Genomic DNA, 23,017 nt, shown 5'->3' with positions numbered 1-23,017 from the left:
AAGGGTAAACTAAATCTGATAACCCTGGATTAACCAAGGTCTTCTGCTGATCATGTTGGGCCACAGAGACCTACTGACTAGGAAGAAAAAAAAGAGGGCAAACAAGGATGATCCTTGACTCTGAGAGCAGTCAGAGTTCCAGGAGACCCACCAAGTCTACTGAAAGGATGGCCAGGTTGGATGGGGCTTTGAGCAACCTGGTCTGCTGGGAGCGTCCCTGCCCATGGAGGGGTGTGGAATGAGAAGGAAACTCCAGGGTCCTTCCCAACCCAAACTATCCTATGATTGTGTGAATAGTCTGCCTTTAATCACTTCAAGGGTGTTTGAGACAACTGAAGAGACACTTTAAGACTGCAGGCTCACAGATCTTTGCAGATAGGACACGTTCACATTTGAACATCTTCTTGAAGCTGCTGCGTACTTTCTGGACCATTAGTCTCAGACAAGACATGTAGCTGACTGTGTTAAGGCCTTGCACTGAGATGGGCCTTAACAAAACTACAAGGTTTTAAAGCTCTGCAACTTCTGAACACATTCTATAAATACACTGGGTAGTCTTATTCACAAGAATGCCAAGCCATTTGGGAATACTGCTGGGCTTTGAAGTTTGAAAGCAAGATTCACGGACTAATTAATCACAGTATGTGAGAGGTATTCATATTATCAGTTTCAAATAATCCTCCTTAATTTCCTGGAGTGCTTTCACATTACAATCAGGGCACCTCATAAATCACTATTTTCTTTCTCTAGATTGTTAAGTATTTCATATCACAAACCCCACAGTTTCCCATTTACCATAAGTAACTTCAATTTTTTCAATCTTTCCTCTTAGGAACATTTTCCAGGGACTTTTTCAGTTTCCTAGGCAGTTTCTCAATTCCCTCCAGCTATGCATTCATGCTTCTGAGCTGGGGTGACTAATTTCACAGTTTTCCAATTGGCAGTGGAATTAGAAGCAGTAAAATAATCTTCCATTTAATTTCTTATGTACATTAACATCCATATGTATTTGCCTGCCAGTTAATGTCCCTTATGTCCAGGGTGACAATCAGTAAGTTTTTGCAGTTTAATAACATCAGTTTAATGAACTGGAATGCATTTAATCAGTTTAATAATTTGGAATCTGACAAAGTGCACTTTTGTGACCATCTTCTCTTAGACACACTTATGTAACTTACCAGCAAGCTAAAAAATTTCAAGATTTACAACAAAACTAGCCTAGGAGAAATTGGGGGATGTTTTTAAACATATCTGTTCTCTGAGGAAAGAAGTTTGTTTTCCCTCGTCTCTGGAGTGTGGGTTTTGGAGCTTGCTCTCTCAGGCTGCATAAATTCTCAGTATGTCAACAAGCAATTTCTCTTTGGGGTCCCTCAAGAGGTAGAAAGGTCCTCAAAGTCTTACTAGGGTCTGTGCTGAGGATATTTCTCCAAAGTGAATTTTTCCCACTAAAGCAGTGAGGTCTAGTGGCCTGCACCCTTGAAAGAATGTTCCCCTTTCATTTTGATGGGCAGGTGGAGAGGTTGTTGTGGTTTTTCTTTTCGACCTCAACTCATGCCAAGGGGAAAGCAGAAACAAGGCACTGGACCAAAATCCTGGCTGTTACATGTACTCTGATTTTGAGCAGAATCAGCCCTCAGTGCCCCTGGAACAATTACAAATGCACCAAATTACAATTTCAGTTTGGGGTGTTTTTCTACCTTGGGGTACCAAATAATGTCACCAGCACAAAGCCTGGGAGGGGTCAGGGTTATGGAGATGGAAATATTCTGTGGAGTCTCTGAAACTTTTGCAAAGTCACCAAGACAACCAGAGATCACAGAAACCCCAGTGTATCCAAAATTACACTCAATGTCTCAACCAGATACAGCCAAGCATAAACTGAATGGCTGTGGCTGGAGCACTGCCACCTTTGTGCATCAACCACGCCCATGCCACTGCCTGTCAGTGCCAGGACACACCTGTTTCCTTGCAGCTTCCCCCCTTCTCCTCTCCTGTTGTGCTACAGGCTGGGCAGCCCTCCTCACCAGGGTCAGGATGCTGGAGGTCTCCTGTGCTCCACGCTCCTCACCTCTCCTCTGACCAAGTGCCAAAACCAAAACCAGCCCCTCTGAGCAGCACGTGGGAGCCAACAGGCTGTCAGGCTTACTCTAATAAGCAGTCACCACCCTCAGAGTGCTTTATACAGTAATTATAAATAGCAAGGGCCTATGGAAATGAAAATGAGGGACATGACAAGGGGCTGAAAGTGGAGGAGACATCTGCCTAAGGACAATGCTCTCCTCAACAGCATTTCAAGCACTGCAACCTGCAGCTGGAGGGCAGTAGAATAAGTTAGATGCCAAATCTCAGCAGTAGAGTAAGTTAGATGCCATTGACTGTGGACAAGTGAGAGTAGCATGTTGCCAGTAGGAAATGGCTAAGTGTAGATGCCTGCTGAAATTCTCTCGCTGGTTTTCTGAAGGGAGCTACAATCACTGCTCAGGCTAAGACATACTTGGGCAAGAAACCCCTTGGAAGCCACAACAGCAATTCACAGGAGACCAAGTGGTGAAGGAGAGGTCGACCAGAGTAAGCCTAACCCCAGACAGATGTGTCACTCCAGGTATCAACCATCACAATGAATTAGGCCAAGCCAAGGAAGATACACTGTGTGGGTCAACAGCACCTTGGGACCAGAGATATGAAATATTCACTCCTCCCACTGCATCTTCTCCTTGTGTGGGCTTATCATTTTGCCACCTGAGTACCTGGAAAAGGTTTGAGGGTGGGACTACAGGGAAAAACACCATGTAAGCAAACACTGTAATGAACCTGCCTGCTAAGAGCAGAAAATTGTGCTAGCGAAATAATCAAGACAGGTCATTCTCCCTGCTAAGAAGGGCATCTGGGAGTACAGCAATGCCATCTGAGCTTACACAGGGGCTTACACATGGGAGTGAAGCCTGAGCATCCCTGTTCTTTGCCATGGGAACCCCAGAGAGGGACCAAAAGAAGTTATCTTGCTGAACAAATCTGGGTGAATTTGGCCTACAGGCAAAAGGAGGCAAAGCATCCATGTGGCTGGTCCTGCACCAGGCAGGCAGACCATAACAGAGAAGAACAAGCACAATGAAAACATTTAGGGCATGTTCTTCCACAGGCAATGGCAGCTACTGGGAGTCCATAAAGAATAAGGTGAGGCTCTGGAGTCAAACTGATGAGATTAGTATAAACTGGGTAGGGAGCAAGGACTCTAGTCTGAGGTAACAGAGGGTCTGAGGAAAGTATCAGCTGAAAACCTGATATTTGCTACGGTTTTCCATACAAGTTTTAATTGAATATTTTTTCCCTACAACTCCCAGAGCAGAAACTCCCTTCCTCCCAAAAAGAACTGGTATCATTCATACACTGGGACATATCTCTGACACTGTCCCCAAAAGCATAACAGGGCCAGTGACACTTGTTCTCTGCTTGCAGAGAGCATTTTGTGTTGGAGCACAGAGTGGCAGCTTGGTGGCAAGGCCAGTTCCCCATCACTTGCCAAGGGTCAGTACAAAGCATTGCCAACATGACTCAAATATTGATTATTTATCACTCAAAGGTACTGCCAGCTGCACAGCCTCAGCACTGCCCAAAAACCAACACATGGTCTCTCTTCCAGGAGTCCAAACTCAGAACTTGAGCCTGAGCAAGAAGTTGCCATCAGCCTCATTATGGCCACTCACCAACACTACAGCTCTGCCTTCCCTCTTCATCTGATTTACAGCAGTTAACAAACACAGCGGGTTTTGGTTGGGTTTTTTATCCCACTACTTGTAAATTTAGCAACCAATAGCCTTGCCCAGTAAGAAGCACTTGCATGCGTCTGAGAGGTAGAAAAAATATTGTCTATATGATCCTGAGGCTGCAACACAACTGAGGTGAGGAGACAAAGAGCTTCTGGGCAGCCTGCTTTTGTGCTCATCTTAACACATATGTCCTGGCTTTGACCCACTTTTTTCAGAAAATAAATGTTAAAATTATTTTCATCAAGAGAGAAAACTGAAGCAGAACCAGAGACCAGAGGTATTTTGACAGCCCACTTCTTTCTTATTGGAGAGTAAGCAATTTTGAGATGAGTGTGAGCACATGCAGGGAACCTGCTTGGCAGATAATAACAACAATGGCAAATCCCTGCTAAGGTTTGTTACCAATACAGCTGTCATTGATCATTGCTACCGATTTCACCCCCTTTCAGCCAAGCTCTCTCAGCTTCTTCAAGCCTTATCCCGCAGTCTCTCACACAGCTGGAATGTGTTGATGGGCTTCTGGCTTTTTTGGGCTCATGGACTGGCCAACCAGAAGCACTTTATCCCCATCAGAACACTGCCCATGAAGCAGCAGACGTAGAAGACAAATGAGGTTTTCCACTGCCAGTCAGTGCTTTCCACTGCCAGTCAGATTCCAATGGTTTCCACAGTAAAATCTTGTCCAGTATGGGCCTTGATTCCACAGCTGACAGGAAGGTACCTCTACCTCCAATCCTCCACCTCTTAAGCACCAGCAGATATCTCCTCATCTCTTACACTGGATCTACTTTTTTGGGTTCAACTATCAGAATCTTGCCTACTGAGATGAGTTTTCACCCACCACCCATGATACAGAAGTTGCTTTGGATTGAACATCTCAAACTGACCCAGTTTATATTAAACAGAATGGTAAAAAGCAAACAGAGCTGTAATGAAACGTTTTTAATTTTTAAAGAGCAGATCTCTGGCGCGTCAGAGCAAACAGTTATAATGCCAACAAGAACAAACAGCTTGAAGAAGTACTGCAGAAAATATTTTGAAATTAAGTTTAAAAAAAAAAATCTAGACTCACCAAGACAGATGAGGAGATTAGAAGAGAAAGGCTCCTGATCAACCTGAATGAGTAACCACACCAAGAAGGATATCAGTGGTAAGAAAAACAGCACCTTCAGTGGTGTTTTGGCAAAACAAATATTGAAGCTGCAGCAACGACAGGCTGGATAATACAGGGGAAAGAAGGGGCAGAAAAGGAAATTAGCTTTTGACTGGAAACAAATTCAAAAAGATGAAAGCACTCAAGTCAGAAGGACAGGATATTCTTGATCCCAGAACAATGAAAGAATCGCTGGTTGCTCACAGCTGGCAACTGCACTATTGATAAAAATACCCATTAGAAAAGAGAGGAAAAAGGTGAAACCGTGTGGCTGACAAATATTAAAGGCAAAAGTCTTCAGCTGTTCTGCAAAGGCAGGGAAAGTGACCCATGTTAGATATATCAACCTGCCCTTACTATTACATAAGTCTTTCAGAAAATGCTAGAAAAGAAAAATAAGACAGGGAAATAAACTGAAAACAGGGCAAAGCGCAAGATGGGGCAACAAAAGTCCGAGTATTGTCTGGGTATCAGGAACCACACCAGAGTGACATCTTTACTCACCAGGAACATCAGACTGGAAGAAAATGAAGATATCTGGGACTAAAAATTTGTTCTTTGTTTGCTCACACAGCCTCAGACACCTGACAAGCAGTAATGGAGCTGTGGGCAGACCATTCCTCAGTTCACAGCATATTCTCTTGGGCCACCTGCACTTTCTGCAATGCAGGTCCAGGTCCCTCGTATCTAGAGATCCAGCTGCACTTTATCTCCATCATCGGCATCGATGCAGTGAGGAAGACACAGTCCCGTGGATGATTTCAGCCAGTTCCACTCACCAGAACCTCTTGCCCATCTTTCAGGCGTCTCAGAGATTATCTGTGCACTCTCACTGCTTAACAGATGCTCCTGTAAGAGTGGTACCTACTAGCCAGGCACAGCCTGTATGCCTTGAGGACATTCCCACCCCACACAGAAGAGGCTGCATCACCTTTTTTTTATTCCTTAAGGCAGGCACTGTACACACATATATACATATACATATATGAGTTTTCTTAGGCATGCTGATGCAGGTATGTGTGTCTGTACATTCTGTTGCACATCCTGCCCTCCAGCCCGTGATGTGCTGCACACAGTCACGCTGCTGTTACCCACCACCCATCTCCCATAGGAACCTGCTCTGCAGCAGCACCACAAACCCAGTCTGCACACCTGCAGACACATCCCGCTCCCTGCTCCCATCAGCCTGAAAGGGCTGGATTCTGGGAGACACAGAGAGGTTTTCCAACGTCCAAGAGCAAGACAGGGGTGAGAAGGAGCTGCAGTTCAGGAAGCCTTATGTTGCTTCCAGGATATTGTCATCGATCTGCAAGAAGGCAACACGCCACTTTGAGATTTTGCTGGAAGCCCTCTCCTCCTCGCCTGGCTCACCCTGCACCGAAACTCTGGGTTTGCCTTCAGCACTGGGGATAAAGGCAGTGGAGCCTTGTCACTCCAGAGGGATGGAGGGGAAGCAACCAAATGAGAACCTGCAGCATCAAAATGGTTCCTCCGGAGAGCTACTGCAGAAAAGGCTGTGCTGAGGATCACCCCCACCCCCACAAACCCTGCAGGGCTGCACACAGCACTGAGCGTCGCGGGGAACACAGTGAGAGGCTGGAGAATGACAACAGAAACAACACATTTGCATTCCCTGACAATGACAACCCTGAATTTCCCCTCTGTGCGCTCTCCCACTGGTCTCCGACCCAAACCTCCTGCTCCCCCAGCCCTGCAATGCCTCCCATCTGCCTTCTCTTTCCATGGTTCCTCTGCAGCTCTGCTAAACATCTACCATTTTATTTACATTTTTCCTGTCATCCTGTTGTTCTTTATAGGCCTAAAAAGCTCTGTCTGAATTATTCCCGGGTCACTGGCAAATGGTAAAAAATTTTCGTAGATAGGTAAGACCTGCCAAGCTCACTCTTTAGCAGCACTGGTATAAAAGGCTGCAGGTGTGTGGAGGTAAAAATACAGATCTCTACTTCCCTTGTACTTTAGTGCACCTTTATGACACCCATCAATCCACACATTGTCTGATATGATATTCTCTGACTGCCATTTACTTCAGATTCACCCAAAATCCTGCAACTGCAACCCCACACACTCAGCATTTTCCATAACTCCAAAAGACTGGATCTGCTATTCGATTATCTCCTTTTGTTATGACATTCCCATTTGCACATTCCCCTACAGCCGTGTCATTTTAACACATATACCAAAATCTCATTCTTTTATACTTTTGCTTTATTGTTCTCACTGTCACATTGCCCCTCCAGCATCTATATCCCTATCCCACATATATCCTTCTCTTTGTTTGAGCCCTTCTCCTATTTGCAGAGGCAATTTAATGGAAGGATTTGTGCGGAGGGTGGGGGAGGGAGGAAGAAGGAAGGCAGGGAGGGAAAAGAGGGATTTGGCTATAACAAGACCATGTAATTAAGCTCCAGTAACTGGTACCCAGCCCGGACCCCTCATTTCAGTAATTAAAAGCAGTAATTCCTCCATTCCCAGATAACCTTTCTCATCTGATCTGTGAAAAGAGGCAGGGAGAGTGCATCCATTTACACAGCCAGCACAGACACACCCTGGCAACACAAAGGACTCCAGCCTGCACAGAGCCCGTGTATCACTCAGCAGAAGGACAGCGTTTTACATGCCACGATATTTACCCTATTGCCTTTTGAACGAATGATTTACCAGTATTAAGGGGAGGGAAAAAAGAAGGGAAAAACAAAAAGCAGTAAAAAGAAGGCAAAAGCCACAGTGACAGCAACCTTTCCTCTGTCTGAGCCCTTTGTCTCTGTCTTTTCATGGAAGCGCTGTCTGTCAAAACAGCTTTTGAGCTGCACAGCAGCATCACCGCCAGGGATGCTCGGCGAGCATGGCAGCGCCGGGACCACAACAACCCCAATCCCTGCGGGCTGGGCTGCCATGGCAGGCACAATGGAGAGCTGTGCGGAGGCACTGCCAGGGCGAAGCACGACTCGCCTCTGCACAGCCAGCCCCAGGCGTGACAGCTGCTGTTTCACAGCTACAATGGACAAACACACATTCTGCACGGCAGCCACAGCCTCCTCGTCCGCTCCCATCCATGACAGCCACAGCCAGCTCCAAAGCAATGCAGCCTCTGAAGAGACAAAGCAATCCTAAAATCCTTAAGCTCCGTCGGCTAGCTGGCATCCTCCACAAAAACAAACCAGCCACCGAGCGGCCTGAAAACCAACAGCACAGCTGACACCCGCCCCGATAATTCATCCATCTCACCTTTCCACAGATCCTCCGTCTCCCGTCAGCGAACACACTCTGCTCCAGCACTCCTGAGCGCTCAGATTCCAGAAGGCTCCGCGCTCTCTCACCAGGATGCTGTGGAAAACACAGAGTCAATTTTTTTTTCTTTTCTGATTTTTTTTTTCCTCCTCACAGCTGCATCCCTGGCAATGCAGAGGGTCTGCGCAATCACATCTCCGATGCTCCTGCTGCTGCTGCTGTGACGTTGCTGCGTGTGAAGGAGCAAGCATGCCCACAGCACCACCACTTCAGCTTGCAGTCAGTCCCTGTGGAACTCAGACAAGGCAGGGGATGGGAGGGAGCAGAAAAGGAGGGGATGATGGAGGATTGATTCTTACAGGAACAGGGAAATCAGGTAGGCAGCATTAGGAGAAATAAAAAGATCGAAGCCTGTGCTGTAAAATAGAGCTGCAGCATCCTATTTTGTGATGAGACTGGATTTCGGATGCTGTGTGCTTGTAGGCTGCCTGATCTCTTCACCCTGTCTTTGCAAGGAAAGCAAAATGGACTGGAGTGTTCCTACTGTTGATAATGGCAGCTAGAACCCTTGGAGATAAAATGGCAGCCTGCAAAGCAATGCAGAGGAGGAGGAGGAGGAGGATGGGAAGACTGCAAGAAGCTTCCTGAAGCTTCTTTACATTTCTGTAGTGCCTTGCCCTAGACAGCTTCATCAACAGTATCTATACAGCATCCCTGAAATGCAGACACCCCCAGAGCAAGACACAACCACCACCACTTCCCACAGTGCTGAACCCACCTGGCAGGGGCAGGATGTCTGCAGTCCCTGCTTCCACAGGGGGCCTCAAATCAAGGTCCCACCAACTTTTAGCTGCAGTTTGTGATTAAAGCCCATGACCTGGGCTAGATCCCAGCCTCTCGCCACTCACATCGGATCTTCCTATCTGAAACAGGGGGTCACCACCTGCAAAGCTCAGTCTCTCGCTGTCTGGAAGGGTTTTTCCATATCTGCCTTTCCAGAGGCAGCTGGTGAGAAGGGGTGATGGAACTTGCTTAATAGGCAGAGTAGTGCAGCTCCTGACAGGGCACAGTAGCTGTGCAAGGGACAAACGTGGCTGCTTTTGCTTTTCTACCCGCTGGGGCATAACCACACACCCTAGAAACTCAGCTGTGCTCTGGCCTGTGCTGTCCCAGGGCAGATGTTTCGAGCACTGGAGCGGCATCCATCCTGCAGGGACCACTCACATTACTGCCCTTTCTCATCCAGCCCCATGCCTACAGCCCTGTGTAGAGCCAAGCACAGCCCAGAAATTGGAGCACCCACACTGGAAAAAGTAAAAAAAAACCTGTGAGCCCCAACCTCCTAAACTGAGGCTCTGTAGGAAGCGAGCAGATCAAAACAAGGGAGAGAAGGTGTAAAATTGTTACACGGACAACAAAATTCTAAAAAATTAAGAACTGCCACATGGCTAAGTACTTTTTACTTTATGCCGTGATGTACCCAAAGCAGCAAGTAACACAAATACAACAACCCAGACAATATAGAACTTTACAATATAGAACATTTATCTCTGGAGAGGTCAAATAAAAAAAAGTTATGACATAAAAAGCTATGACAGAAAAGTGTTAGACTTATTACTGGAAGTGGCTGCCAATTATCTCAGATCCAAAAATACGACAAACTTTTAAAATGTCTCTTCAAGAAATATTTAAATCAGATTTCTGTCAGAAAACCATGGGGCTAGGGGGTGGTTCCTACCAAGGGCTTCAGAGGCAGGAGTCCAGTGTTCCCCCTAGCTCAGGACCATTCCACTAGGAAAAGAGGAAGAGCCTTGGGCTGTAGGCTGTGCAGACTGTTTGGAATGCACTGGAGCAGCATCACACAGCTCTGCTACTCACCTCCAAACCACAGTGAATGAATGATCACTCTACCAGTCCCAGAGGTCAGGCTCCACAGGCCAGGTCCTTCCCAAGAAGTCAATGCACTGGTCCTATCAGCAGCACTTTCTGCTCCCCAGCCCACTGCCTGCCTTTCCTGGGATGCTTGGGACCCACTCCACCAGCTGGTTCTGTTCAAGAGGCAGGGACAGGCCCCCAGGAGGATGCAGGAGCGAGGGACCTACCTCCATGCCTGGCCATTGCAGCAAGCAGAAAGCCAGTCCTGGCAGGCTCTGCTCCAGCCAAGCTGCTGTAAATGAGACTATTTACTGTGCTCCCATTAACGTGCAGCCCCAGGACCCCCATTTGGCCAGTCCCATTGTACTGTCAGTGTTAATTAAGGCAGGCTCAAGCAGACATCTCCGGCCCCTTCAGCTGGGACAGTCAGGGAGCAGCAGTGAGGAAAGAGACGGAGAGTTTCAGCTGTGGAGCTCTGTGCAGAACAAGGAGCATTTGTTACCCAGGAGACTCGTTCCCACAGCAGAGAGGAGAATGGAAACTATTTCGGTGCCCTCCCCAGTCCTCCACAAGCATTGCCAATGCTGAGGCCAGGAGGTACAAATGCTGGCAGGCTGAGTGCTTGCCTTCATCCCTGCCCCTGCCACAGGACACTGGTATTAACCAATTCCCTAACAGCAACGCCTGTCTGGGGTAGCAGACACCCATACTGAGCAGATGGAGTCGGGGGGGTTTTCTTTAAAATCAGAGTAGCGAAGCAGACAAGGGGTTCCTGAAGAAGCACTCCTATTTACAGGTCTGTTCCCAACACAAATGTCTGTACCTTCCTCCCCAAAATACATTCTGCATGCTCCCCAGATCTCAAACTCACATGGCCTCGACCCTCTGCAGCACACACCCCTCTGCAGCATCTCCCTCACCAGTCTGCCTCCCTCAGCAACAGCACTAGGAACTGACAGCCTGTCCCAAAGCTTTGCAGGCAGCAGGAGATCTCAGGTACTAATTAATAAAGAAGAACAAAGCCCTTTCTTGCAGACTGTCTTCTAGGAGATGACTTCTATTTGATCACAGAGATGAGTCAGTGCAAGAAGGGGAGCATGGCTGACTCCATGGTGTCATGCAAGGAGGAAGCAGGGATTCTGCAGGCTGTATTCCTTGGAGAAGGAAGGTGAGAGAGATGGAGGAGTCAAGCCTGCCCCTGCAGTAACAGGGGTTCCCATCTTGCTTCACCTGGTCAAGTGCTTCTCACAGACTCCAGCACCCTGCAGTGTAGGTAGCTTGGTAGGACAAAATTCCTTATTAAGCAATATCAGTCTTACTGTCCACAAGCATCCCAGGTGTTGGGCAGGATTTCTGCCATCTTGCCTTCTTACCCCATGTTCCAAGGCTGTCAGAACTGAATGCACAACCCAATCACCCACCTGTGAATTCCAGTAAGGAGGCACATCCTCCTCCCAGTCCTGGACTGCAGCAAAGCTTACCACTCTACAGGAGCCACAGGTGTTGCACTCACACTGGAAGTGAGCTGTACATGGACATGGAGCTCTTGCTGACAACAGCGAGGTCACAAATAGATCAACTGGGTGGTAGAAAGCCCAACACATTTCAGTCTTAGGCTTATTCCTTCATATACTATGCAGGAATTGGCTGCTAAGGTCAGCACATGCCCACATACAAGAACCCATTCCATTTTTGCCACAACTGTGCAGTAAAATCACCCACCAGCTGACCCAGCCTCCCACCTATTTGCTGTAAATCTGCTCCAGTGATGCATGAACTGGAAACAGCTCAGCCCCAGATTCCAGTCAGCTCTCTGGGCTGTAGCTCTGACACCAAGCACTATGCTAGGACAGGTCTTTAATCACCTCTCACCATCGGGTGTGGGGCACAACCTGCCCACCCTTGCAACTGCCAGGCGGCCCCAGCTGCTGCCTCCAGCTCAGAGCTGTACCCCAGCAAAGGGAGCTGTCTGACACCTCCTCCTAAAGGGTGGGCATTTTGACCAATCTCTCATTACCTTCAGCGTGTCCATGCCTCTTGAGCAAACAGAAGGTGGTACAAGCAACAGCAAGCTCTCCATCACAGCACAAAACCTGTGCCTTGCTATCTGCACATGCAACAGCAGCAACATGCCTAGGATATGCATTCTGGCCACATTTGTATTGGCCACAAGGACATCTTCACTCTTTCCTATGTGCTGGACCACTCAGGAGCAAGGCAAATGCAGCTCAGAGTTTCCACCCTGCTTACCCATTGTTTGTGGCAGAAATCTAAATCCCATGGCAGCCCCACCCAGCACCAACTCCATCCAGGCTGTTTGGGAAATGCGGGAGAGAGGGATGTTGGTCAGAGGTGAACTAAGAGCATGGATCTGCTCAACTGGAGCAAGGGGGAACCAGAAAACAGGAGACAACACAAAAGCAGATGATGAAACTTCGTCATAAAGGAAAACTAAAATAATTCTCCATTCCTTCAAGGTCAAATAACATCTCTCTCTCTGACACACAGAGATCAATGTGGGCTGATTGTTATTGACATACGCTCAGCATCTTTTCTGTTCAGTGGGGACAGACACAGGAGCTTTTGAGTGAGGGGTCAAAAATCCAAGCAGACTAATAAAAACATATGTTAGCGCAGTGGAAATGCCTGCCCTTAGCCCTCACATTTCCCTGGGGGATCACCAACCAATCCACACTGAGACTGCCTTCCAAGGGGAGCTAAGGACAGAGGCACAGGAGTCTGTGAGGTTTTGCCGGTCACAGACACGTTCTCAACATCCAAATTCACCATCCCAGCATGATGACCCTGTGTCCCAGTGAGCCCTGCCCAAAACAGCAGTACTGATTTCTTCAGGGCTAGCAACCCAAGGCAGGAGCCACACCTCCAAATGAGGAAATGGCTTCAAAGGAGAAAGTTGTTGCTGGTTTTTAAAAGTTGGACATTTGTTGTTGCTTGCTGTCTTCTAACAGAATTAATTCCCCGAGTTCAGTCCTCTGATGTTTAAGAACATTCTCTGACTTTCCAGCTTATCTTTATCCATGCACAGCTCACCCCTATTCACTCATGTTCCAAAAATGAGCTTTAACGTCAGCATTTATCCAGCCTGTGTTTAAAGTCATATCATTTGAGTTCTCTAATCACTTCACATTAGGTAGGCTTTCCATTTCTTTGATCATACCCATATTCCTTCTCTGGACCCGACCCAGTTTGCACACAGCCTTCAGAGAGTGACTGGAAATGTTCACAGTCTTCCAAGCAAGGTCTCCCATGCCTTAATATACTAAAATTTCCCTATGTCTGCTAGAAATGCTTTGTCCAGTGTGTCCCATTGGATGACATGTATCTTTTCCATGGCTACATCATGTTAGATGCTGACAGTTACCTTGTACATCACTCTGAGACCCTGATTTTTCCCCCCACTGTCACTTTCCCCCAGTGAGCCTTCAGACAGAGCTGAACTTTTTTTGCTCATTTCTCAGGCACACAGCCATTCAATTTTGAACCATCCAGTTCCCATTTGTACTTTTCCTTAAGGAATAATCCCAGCTCTTTATGCTGAATAACAATGAACAGCCTCTGATGATGCTTCCTTAGCTTTGTGTCTTTAGGAAATATCACTATTGAAGTTTTAGTTTTTGGAGCACAGAGCATTATTTCATGTATTGAACAGCTTCCATTTTGAGGCTGATCTCCACTAACAACTTCCCTTCAGAGCAGTAGTTCCTCTTTCAACATTCCTGTTATCTTCCTCTAGTCTGCTTACTGCCTCTTACTTCTCAAAGGGTACTATGAATGGAAGAATTACACACGGATTAAAGGGAGGCAGGACAGGCACTTGAGAGATCCATTTCAGGTTATTAAACAAAAAAAATACTAGCAAACGTCCGGGAACAAATAGACAGGATAGGGTACTTTGTGTCCTGCTCCCTCTCTTTGCTGACCATCTGCAATTACTTCCAGAAAAATCATAATGAGCAAGGTGGTTCCTCCATCCCAATCACCGTCTGAATTCCCAACTTGCTGTACTGAGGTCAAATCCTTCCTAGTGCTGGCAATTGATGCTTCACTGCCCAGGAACAGAGGCCCTCACAAGCTCCATAAAAAGTCACAGCACCCAGACTGGGCTAGTGCTGGCACGGCTCCGCACAGGGCTGGGCTCAGTTCCACATACCTCCACACCACTGAGGCATCTATGGGAAAACTAAACCCTGCCCACAACCAGCTGCCTGTCTCCAGGCCTTTCCAGCTCAGGATTCCAGTATGTTTGCACCCCAAAGGAGGCTGGGGTAACAGGGAGATGTGAATCATTTGGAATTCTTTGTGAAAGGGAGAAATGACCCTACACCCCAACTCTTAATGTGCATCTTCTACTCCTAATACTTAGTAATGCCAAAGCAAGAGCACAAAAAAGTAGCTGGATGTTTCTAGACATAGGGAAATCAGAACACAAACAGCAGAGCAGCTCCTGGATCACATCTGAAGGCTCAGCTTGGATCTGATAAGCCAGACTCATAAAGCTGCACAGAAAATCTTGAATTAAAGCAAAGCCTGGACATAACTGATCTAGACTGAGGTTTCAGGGTGTCTGAAGTAGGACCTCAGCTCTAAGAGCAAAGCTGTTTCTCCAAGCACTCACTCAGATATTGATGCTGCACTTACTGGGAATATAAACTCTCGCCAGTCAAAACCTTGGCAAAAGAAGCAGAAAAGGTATTATTTAAAAAAAATTTTAAAAGCCTTTTAATCTGGCAAACAATCATTCTGAATCACTCTGAGCAGCCGTGGTAGCAGTGGATATTAAGGTGTTAATGGCTTCACTCCTATTAAAATTAGTTTTCAAAGCAGGATCAATGCTGCCCCCAAAGCACCATTTACCTAAATAACTAGTTTCACAATAACTTAATAGTTCCCCACTGCCATGAGGAAAGCCTTAAGTTGCCACATAACATAACACACTGGGGCTGGTGAACTTGGCACCTACAGCAGCGCTGCATTCTGACCTCAAATAAAAATTATGTACTTCCAACTAAGCAGGTGAGAAGCTGCAGGGCTGAGCTGAATGTGCAGCCCTGAAATGGTTCACTGTGCAGCACGCACTGCCCGAGGACGGTGACTGCTCATGGCTCCCATGATGTGTAGCAAAGTGACATTCCCTGCCCACTCTAGGGGCATGGCTGGCCTGACTCAAAGTGAGGGTGACTGCACTGCACACGAGGCTCAGCTCACAGCAACTGCAATGGAAGGGATGAAGCAGAGAGAGGGCAAGCAGAGGAGAAGGAAAACATCACTGTTGGACACACAAGAGGCCACATCCAAGAATGGAAAAAACCCTCCTGCCCTCTTGCTCAAAGAGTGAGTCATAAACATTTCAGTTTTCCAAGGCAACAGTAAGTATGAAAACTGTTCTGGATTTGCCTGCCCAGGGCAGGGAGGTTGGAACTAAATGATCTTTGTAAGGTCCCTTCCAACCCAAACCATTCAATGGTCATATGATTCACACAGAAAACCCTCATTAACATCACTCTGCACGTGCCAAACTTCTTCCCTCCCATCCTCGCTCTGAGCAACAGCAAAAGTCAAACAGAGACATCCGTGAACTCGCCAAAAAGAACAGAAAGTTCCCAACAGACTTCCCAGCTCTCAAACATTCCCACTCCATTTTGCAACGAAGCCCAGGGAGTACATAACCACTTTATTAGAGACACATGATATCAGTTATGGCTGTCTGTCCTGATTTTCCCTCTAAGTTTCTCCAGTTACCACCCACACTGGACACACAGTGCTGCTCTGCACTGTTACCTGCCCCAGCTGTTTTAGTGGCAAATACAGCAGTGTCCTGGCAGCTGCAAAGCACTCTGTGATTGAAAGACTCTTCAAGATTCACTCCATGCTCACCTATCAGCAGCAACAGAACAGCACAATATTGGCAGGCACAGGGCTCCAGAGCTATACTATTGACTGCCTGGGCTGCTGAGCACCCACATCCCAGCAGGTACCTAAAAAAGCGGCAAAGGGGAGAGGGAACGGGACCACTGAAAACTTCTTGAGGCCGTGTCTTCCACTTGTACATTCACCTGCTGGCTCTCAGATGGAGCAGTTGTCTCTTACCCTTCACCTGTGCTGTCTACAGCCCTGTTAGCTGAGGGGATAAGGGCTATACACAAACAGCAAATTAGCATAAATTATATCCACTACCACAGCACTTCACACAGCACGGACTGCACATCCCCACCTTTAATCACTGTGCACGACTTGCTCATTCAGAAGGGATCTGTGGTAACTGCAGATCACAGGCAGAGCTTGAGCAATAGTGGCATTTTGCTTTGAAGCAGGCAAACAGTATGTAGGGCTGTGTGAATAGGCATGTCTTGCATGTGCAAGACTTGGAGTCATCCTTCCCCTCTGCCCACACTGGCACACAGCTCATGGACGTTTCCTAAATGGACAAACTGCTGAGAGCTTGAAGACAACACGGAAAAAAGGACAGAAAGGAGTAAACTGCAAAGCAAGTGGGTTAGTTCTCAGGGGAAAACCAGGGGGTGCATTAAAGCACTCCAGAATGTATAAAAGGCTTCTGCCAAGGGTAAGTGGACAAGCTGCTCTTCATGTCCTCAACAACAAAAAGAGGATCCCTGAGAGCCACCCAGGGGAGTTGAGGTATAACAGATAAAACTAACCATTCACTATTCCACCAAAAAAGCATAACAGTCAGGAAGTAAATCAGTTTTCTTAAATTTTTCCATGGTCTTTTGTATCTCAGAAGCTCTTTGCTTTATTTATTTAAAGGTATGCACACCTGTTAATCTTCACAGGCCCTTACTGTTAAAAATGGAAAAAATATATTTTTCCAACTTCACTGCAAAACAAATGCCCATGTTACACTCTTGGTCAACTCACAGCATTAGGAAATATCAACAGAAGGAAGAGACTGAATTGCTAAAATGAAGGATATAGCAGGTATGGTCCTGATCAATGGGAGCTTCCCACTGAGATTAAATAAAGAAACCCAAGGAATGGCATAGGAATGGCATAGCCCAGGTCCACTGTGCCTGCTCAGGGAGATGTGATTATTACATGGCTTTTGGAGGTCTTACTGTCGTGTGACTTCTGTTTGACTCAGAGAAACGGGAAGCCTCTAATGCAGGATTAAAAGCTGAGAGCAATTTATTCTGTGAGGCAGAATACCTGGAGAAACACAAACATGATCCTGGAAAGACAGAGCAAATGCACAGGTGCAGCTGCGAGTAGAACAGCACCCTGTGCCAGCTGATCGGGCTGCTAATCCACCTGGCTGTTAAAAACATACTCCAGATGTATCTTTTCCCTGAGCAGAATATGCTCTCTGTGAGCTTTCAGCCAGTGGATTCACCCCTTTTCATCCACCACAGCAAAGAGACCTTTTCCTCAAGAATTCAGTCCTCTTGGAGACGATCCTTGGTCACAGCTGAGAACCCTTCTAAATTTCTCTCTGGTTATTATTAACATCCTCCCATCTACCAGGGCAAGCTGTCATGGATCATCAGTCAGCTGTATTCAAGGTCTCCATGTCAGGTCAGCCCATGATTAAGCAACCTTGTGGCTCAATGTGCTTATCGGTGTACATTTAATTAACACAAAGAGTCTTAACTCACACCTCCCAGCTGCTGTGCAAGTTGTGCAAGGTCTGCCTCCTCCAAAAGTCATGTTCAAACAACAGGCAGCCATACCATGTGCAGACAGGCACACAGAGCCAGAAATGGGAAATTTGTTGGCTGTGGGCAATGATTTCACTGAGGCTGGAGAAGCACCCCCTGTGAAGGAAATGCTGCAGGGATAAAGGGGATCTGTGTGTGGGAGGAAATCCTGCTCTGTTCTTTAAAATAGAAAATAAAAGCTGGCAGAGGCAAAGCCCAGGCAGCAGTGGTGAGACAGGCCACAAAGGCAAAGCAGGTCACAGGAGACGGCTGACAAACGTGCCAAGCTTGGATTGTGTTGGGCAGACTGAAATAGGGCTCAGCCTCCTGTGAGGCAGATGAAAGAGCTGGGGCAGAGCTCCACACGCTCCCCATGGAGACATCTCGGCACCCCAGGAACTCCTGGAATCCCTGGTGTGTGACTCTGGCACCACAGAGACTACAGGAGAATAGTCTAGAAGGCTATTCTAGATAGAAGAGCCATTAGAAAACTATCAAGAAACATCCACCAAAGAGGTGCTTAAGGACAAGAAACAAGACGTCCCCACATACTCCAGACACATTCCAGTGTGGAACAAGAGCATGCCAGAGTGGAAGGAGCCCTAAAAGAGCCCTCAGGAGCTCTGTAATATATGATGATACACAGAGCCTTGGCTGAGGCCTAGTAATAAGCACCACCGTGGTGACTCAGAGAGCTCTTTGCTGGCTGGACACGGGAGAGCAGCAGGAAGGAACAGAATAACTGAGGAGCAGGAAGCCCCTGATGAAGGACTGGCTGCCCAGAGCACGTTCCTGGAGAAACAGAAACATGCTTTTCATCTCCATGACGTACTTCCATGTCCAGACAATTCTGAAGCCTGTGCTTTCAACATGTGCTTAAGAAAGCCTTCCGTCCTGCGCACACACCCAGCCTGTGGCTCTGGACACACAGCATGGAAAAGAGAAGACCAGCCAAAAGGTGAGAGGGCAAGAATGATGGAGCACTGGAGATACAACAGTACAAGCCAGAAGCCAAGCATCTGCTCTGCTCTCTCACTTGTTCTCAATACAACAGCCAGGGAAAATGCTTGGTCATGATGTTCCAACAGGACCTGCTCTCCATCCCTGGGAACATCTGCCAGAATTAGTAATCCCATATCAGAGGAGGTGAAGCATAGAGTGTCCAATAGCACTTGTAACCTTTTTAGCAATTTTCACTTGCTTGCTGCTTTCACAGCAATCTTCTCTTTCAGCTTAAAATAAATGCAGCCCTTCTGAAAGTGCTCAAAGACTACAGAACCACCGAATCACTGAGGTTGGAAAAGATCTCTAAGATCATCAAGTCCAGCTGTAACCACCCAGCCCTTCCCCTACAATGCCAGAAAGTGGAACTGATGTATCTGGGGATGCAAACCTGGGGCAATGAACTATAAAGGGGGATTAATGCTATCATTCTGAATTCTGATGCATCTGAAAGAGACGCATCCCTGTCCGTGATACAGCTGCTGACAACTCAGAGCAAACAGGTGAGCGCCAGCTTTGCCCCTGTGTTTGCACCCAGAGGACATCTCACCTCTTCTCCTGTGCGTGAGGCTTCATGTATTAAGCTGTGTAATTAAGCAATGGGTGCTCTACTCCCACAAGGGCTTCTACATTCCATATGAGACCAGGCCCGAGTGGAGCCACATCAGCCGTCTATCTCCAAGAGGCATTAGCTCTTTCTTCAGACAGGGCTTCTTTGAGCATGAACCCCTCAAGAAGCCTTTTTGTAAGCTCTGGGCTTCACACACCGAGCACAAGGGCTAAGGGAGCTCTGCTGCCTTGCAGGGAGGTCTCCTGCCTTCCAGCATACACCATGATGCTGCTGCAGCTTGGCAGTAGCTGAGTTGCATAACCAGCACAGAACCTGACCAACAACAATCAAAACTCAGCCTGAGGGAAGCAAACCACAGCTCCAGCTTCACAGTGGGATGGTGCATCCTGCACTGGCTGCACAGCTCAAGATGCATGGCTCCCCAGGTATTTCTGCTGCATAGTCCAGCTCTCAGTTATAGACACCAACTACACCATGAAAAGGGAAAAAATTTGGGATAATGTTTGTGTTTATATGGATGCCAAGAATGTCCAGAGCTACAGCCATAATGCAACAGACACTTAATATCCTTTCCACAGTTAAACTAATCTCCAGCTACCAGTCCTCAGGATAAACCTAACCCAGAACCAGAATGCCTCCATATCCCATTCTACAGCCCAAGACTTTCTAATGAGGCAGTGAGCCCCGGCCACCAGCAGGGACCTAGCAGCAGGCTAGATTAAAGCTAGATTAAATTTCCTGTACCTCTCATTAGACTCAGTGATAATGCTCAGAACACACAGGGAAAGCCCAGTGGCAAATAACCTAATTAGAAGTGAAAGTCTCACACCTTCCTGGTGACCAGTACATCTGCTGAAGCTGAGGGCCACAGTCCTTTGTAGTCAGCAGGACAGCAAGAAGATGAAAACAGGGGAAGCTGTTCTGGGCCCCCTCCTGCTGCCCCCACCAAGGGTCCAATGCTGCTCTCTATGGAAGATTCCCAACACTTTGGCTGAAATGACGCCAGCACTTGGGCAGGGCTTGGTGTTATTTTTAACACTTGCTCACATAACTCTTTGGATGAATCCTGGGAAGAGCTTGTCACCAAAATAGTACACTGTGGGCACTATTTATACACCCACTGGCAGCATCGCAGGATAAGCTAGAGCACCCCTTTATCCTCCTCACAGGGATACAGCGGGCCCTAAAACATGGTTTGTTGTTTGTGTTGGTTTGTTGTTTGAGCCCTCACCTGCAGGAGGCCTGGCCCCCCTGTTTTGTCCTGCTGAGGAGACAGACTCTCGTCCATATGGGAGGGAAGCCCAGGTACATTAGGCTTGGGGAAGATGGATGGCTGAGTGCACATCCCAGCTGCTGTGGACTAAAAAGAGAACAGTTGTGCCTAAACACAGAAAATGCTGATGCCTTCCTATTTTATCTCTCCTTGGCTGCTGCAGGGAAATCCAGCAGGGATTGGGTTTCTTGGTTGTCTCCTCTTTTCCCAATGTGGGAGCAGCAAAGGTGTGCGGTGGTGGGGGCAGGTGCCCGAAATGTCAGCAAGGTTCACTGGAAAGGAGGCACCAGACTAGCAAGACTGACTGCCCTTTATCCCTAGGGACAGCAGCAGCTTCAGGCCTTTCCATATAAAAACAGCGTGCCCTGAAGCACTAAAGGAAAAAAAAATCAAAAGCAAACCACCCTTTTGAGACTATGCAAGGAAAAGAGGCTCTTCCCCTGTCTGATTTTCTGGGTTAAAAATAACTTCTCTAAAGCCATTCCCGAGCCTATTGGAACTTCCTTGATTTTTGTCTTCAGTGAGTTTCTCCTCCCACCCCCTTTCTCCCAAGACACATCAGACTGCTCTCTGCTCTCACATCTCCTGGAGAAGCAGGTGACATGACCTGAAGAACATGCACAGGATGCTGCATGAGAACAGACAAGACAGAGAAAAGAAGACTCCATCTTGAAGCAGAAAAGTTTGATTTTCCCAGTATGTAGGTTAAAAAAAAAAAAAGTATATACCCATCGCCTTTCCCTGCAAGAGAGGCTACAGCCTGAGCAGCATACTGGCTGTCTATTAGAGCTACAGAACAATGCAAAATAAACCCACTAATTGACACATGCTGCAAAGGCAGGGGCAGGACTGGCCACATTATCCGGTCATTAATGGTCACATTACTTTTAGCAGAACAAATAGAAGGGATCAGCTCCTACCTTGCCAGACACAACCACCCCAGGACGTGGGCTCAGCTCAGCGCAGCTGGAAGCCGAGTGCAGCAGCACTGGCATGAGAGGCACAGGAGTAACACAGCACGCAGGGCCAGCGATAATCCAAGGGAAAACCAGCTCGTCCCCGTGCGGCTCGGGGATCAGCGAGCCGGGCTGCGGGGAGTCTCCGCCGGCGGCTCCCCTGTGGATGCAGGATGGCGGGCACAGGCAAGATGACAAGGCACTTCTTCCAGACAGGAGCTGGCTGAGGAATTCCCGCTGCTGCCAGCCACCTGCCCCCCGTCAGGCACAGCGGTGCCACGGTCTCACTCAGGGAGCATGTGGGCAGCAGCGAGGAGCGAGGGCCAGAGTGCTAATGAAAGCGCCAGTGTAAATACAGATGCGCACAGGAGAGGGCTATGGCAGAAATGCAGCTCGTGTTACACAGAGCCATTTACAGCAGGCGCGGAAAGCGGGGACAGCGCGGCAGGGCTGTGCGGGATGGATCCACCGCCTGCCTGCTCGGACAGGGAAGGATGGATGGATGGATGGATCCACTGCCTGCCTGCTCAGACAGGGAGGGAGGGAGAGAGGGATGGATCTACTGCCTGCCAGGGGAAGCATGGGGTGAAGTGACCACTAGCGACGGGAGACCTCCCCAGTTCTGCATTCTCCATCAGATCCTAAGCTTCATACGCAGTAAGTGCTAGCAGAAACGCAAACCGATCCCACTCCCCATGCTGCACCCCAGCTGGCACATCCCCACGCCTTCCCTGGGGCAGGGTGCCACAGCAGCCCACCACGCCAGGGAGAAAGGCTGGTTGGAGCACTGCTCCATTCACCTGCCCTGACCCACTCCTGTTGTCCAGGCCTGCTTCCCAGGCTCCAGGTCTCCACATCTTTGACACTTACCCATCTCTCCCCAGTTCAATGTCTTTGGTAACACCTGCCAGGATTCTTCTTTCCTTGCCATCTCAGGGTACTTTACAAGCTGTACTGCAGCTGGATTTACGGCAAATATGGGGAATAGGGACTAGGTTGGCATCACAGACTATTCTGAATTGGAAGGGACCCACAAGGACCATCAAGTCCAACCCTTAAGTGAATGTCCATTCAGGGGTCAAACCCACAACCTTGGCATTATAAGCACCGTGCTCTAACCAGCTGAGCTCATCTCAAGGTTAAGAAGCAAGGTTTAAAGGGTTCAGGGTCTTTTTCTCCACTGTGCCTTCAACTAGAATCAGCAGCAGAGGAGAGATTCGCAGGCTTCATGCATACCCATTTAACAAGCCTTGGAAGATCTTAGGGAGAGGCTGGGAAGGAGCTGTTTCAGGACATTTCAGAGCCCAGCAGGCACTGCCTATAAGCCCTGTGCCAGGCAGGCATATAGCCCACACCAGTGACTCTGGGTGACACTGGCAACAAAGAACAAGGAGTTCTTGTAGTTCTCGAGCAACCACTGTCTGTAAGCATCTGGGGATCTCCAGCTCAGTGGTATAAAACCTCAAGAAGACCATTTTCCCGCTCGGTGCCTCAGTTT

The 23,017-nt window shown here is 47.8% G+C and overlaps 1 protein-coding gene across 8 annotated transcripts in view; it reads right to left on the bottom strand.

Annotated features, from left to right (window-relative positions):
- Positions 1–23,017, bottom strand: part of RUSC2 (RUN and SH3 domain containing 2) — a 57,912-nt gene that overhangs the window by 27,716 nt on the left and 7,179 nt on the right. For 2 of the 8 annotated variants that reach the window (XM_064736899.1, XM_064736897.1), the window contains one exon: positions 8,167–8,265. The gene's annotated coding sequence lies outside the window, so the exon portion shown is untranslated. Of the gene's footprint in view, positions 1–4,839; positions 4,984–8,166; positions 8,462–21,483; positions 21,861–23,017 lie in introns of those variants that run through there. The other 6 variants (XM_064736900.1, XM_064736898.1, XM_064736901.1 and 3 more) reach the window with 6 other exon arrangements.

This window comes from Zonotrichia leucophrys, chromosome Z, assembly GCF_028769735.1.
Source record: "Zonotrichia leucophrys gambelii isolate GWCS_2022_RI chromosome Z, RI_Zleu_2.0, whole genome shotgun sequence".
NCBI lineage: Eukaryota > Metazoa > Chordata > Aves > Passeriformes > Passerellidae > Zonotrichia > Zonotrichia leucophrys.
Note: the sequence above shows the minus strand (reverse complement) of the source record. Positions and strands in the feature narration are given on the sequence as shown.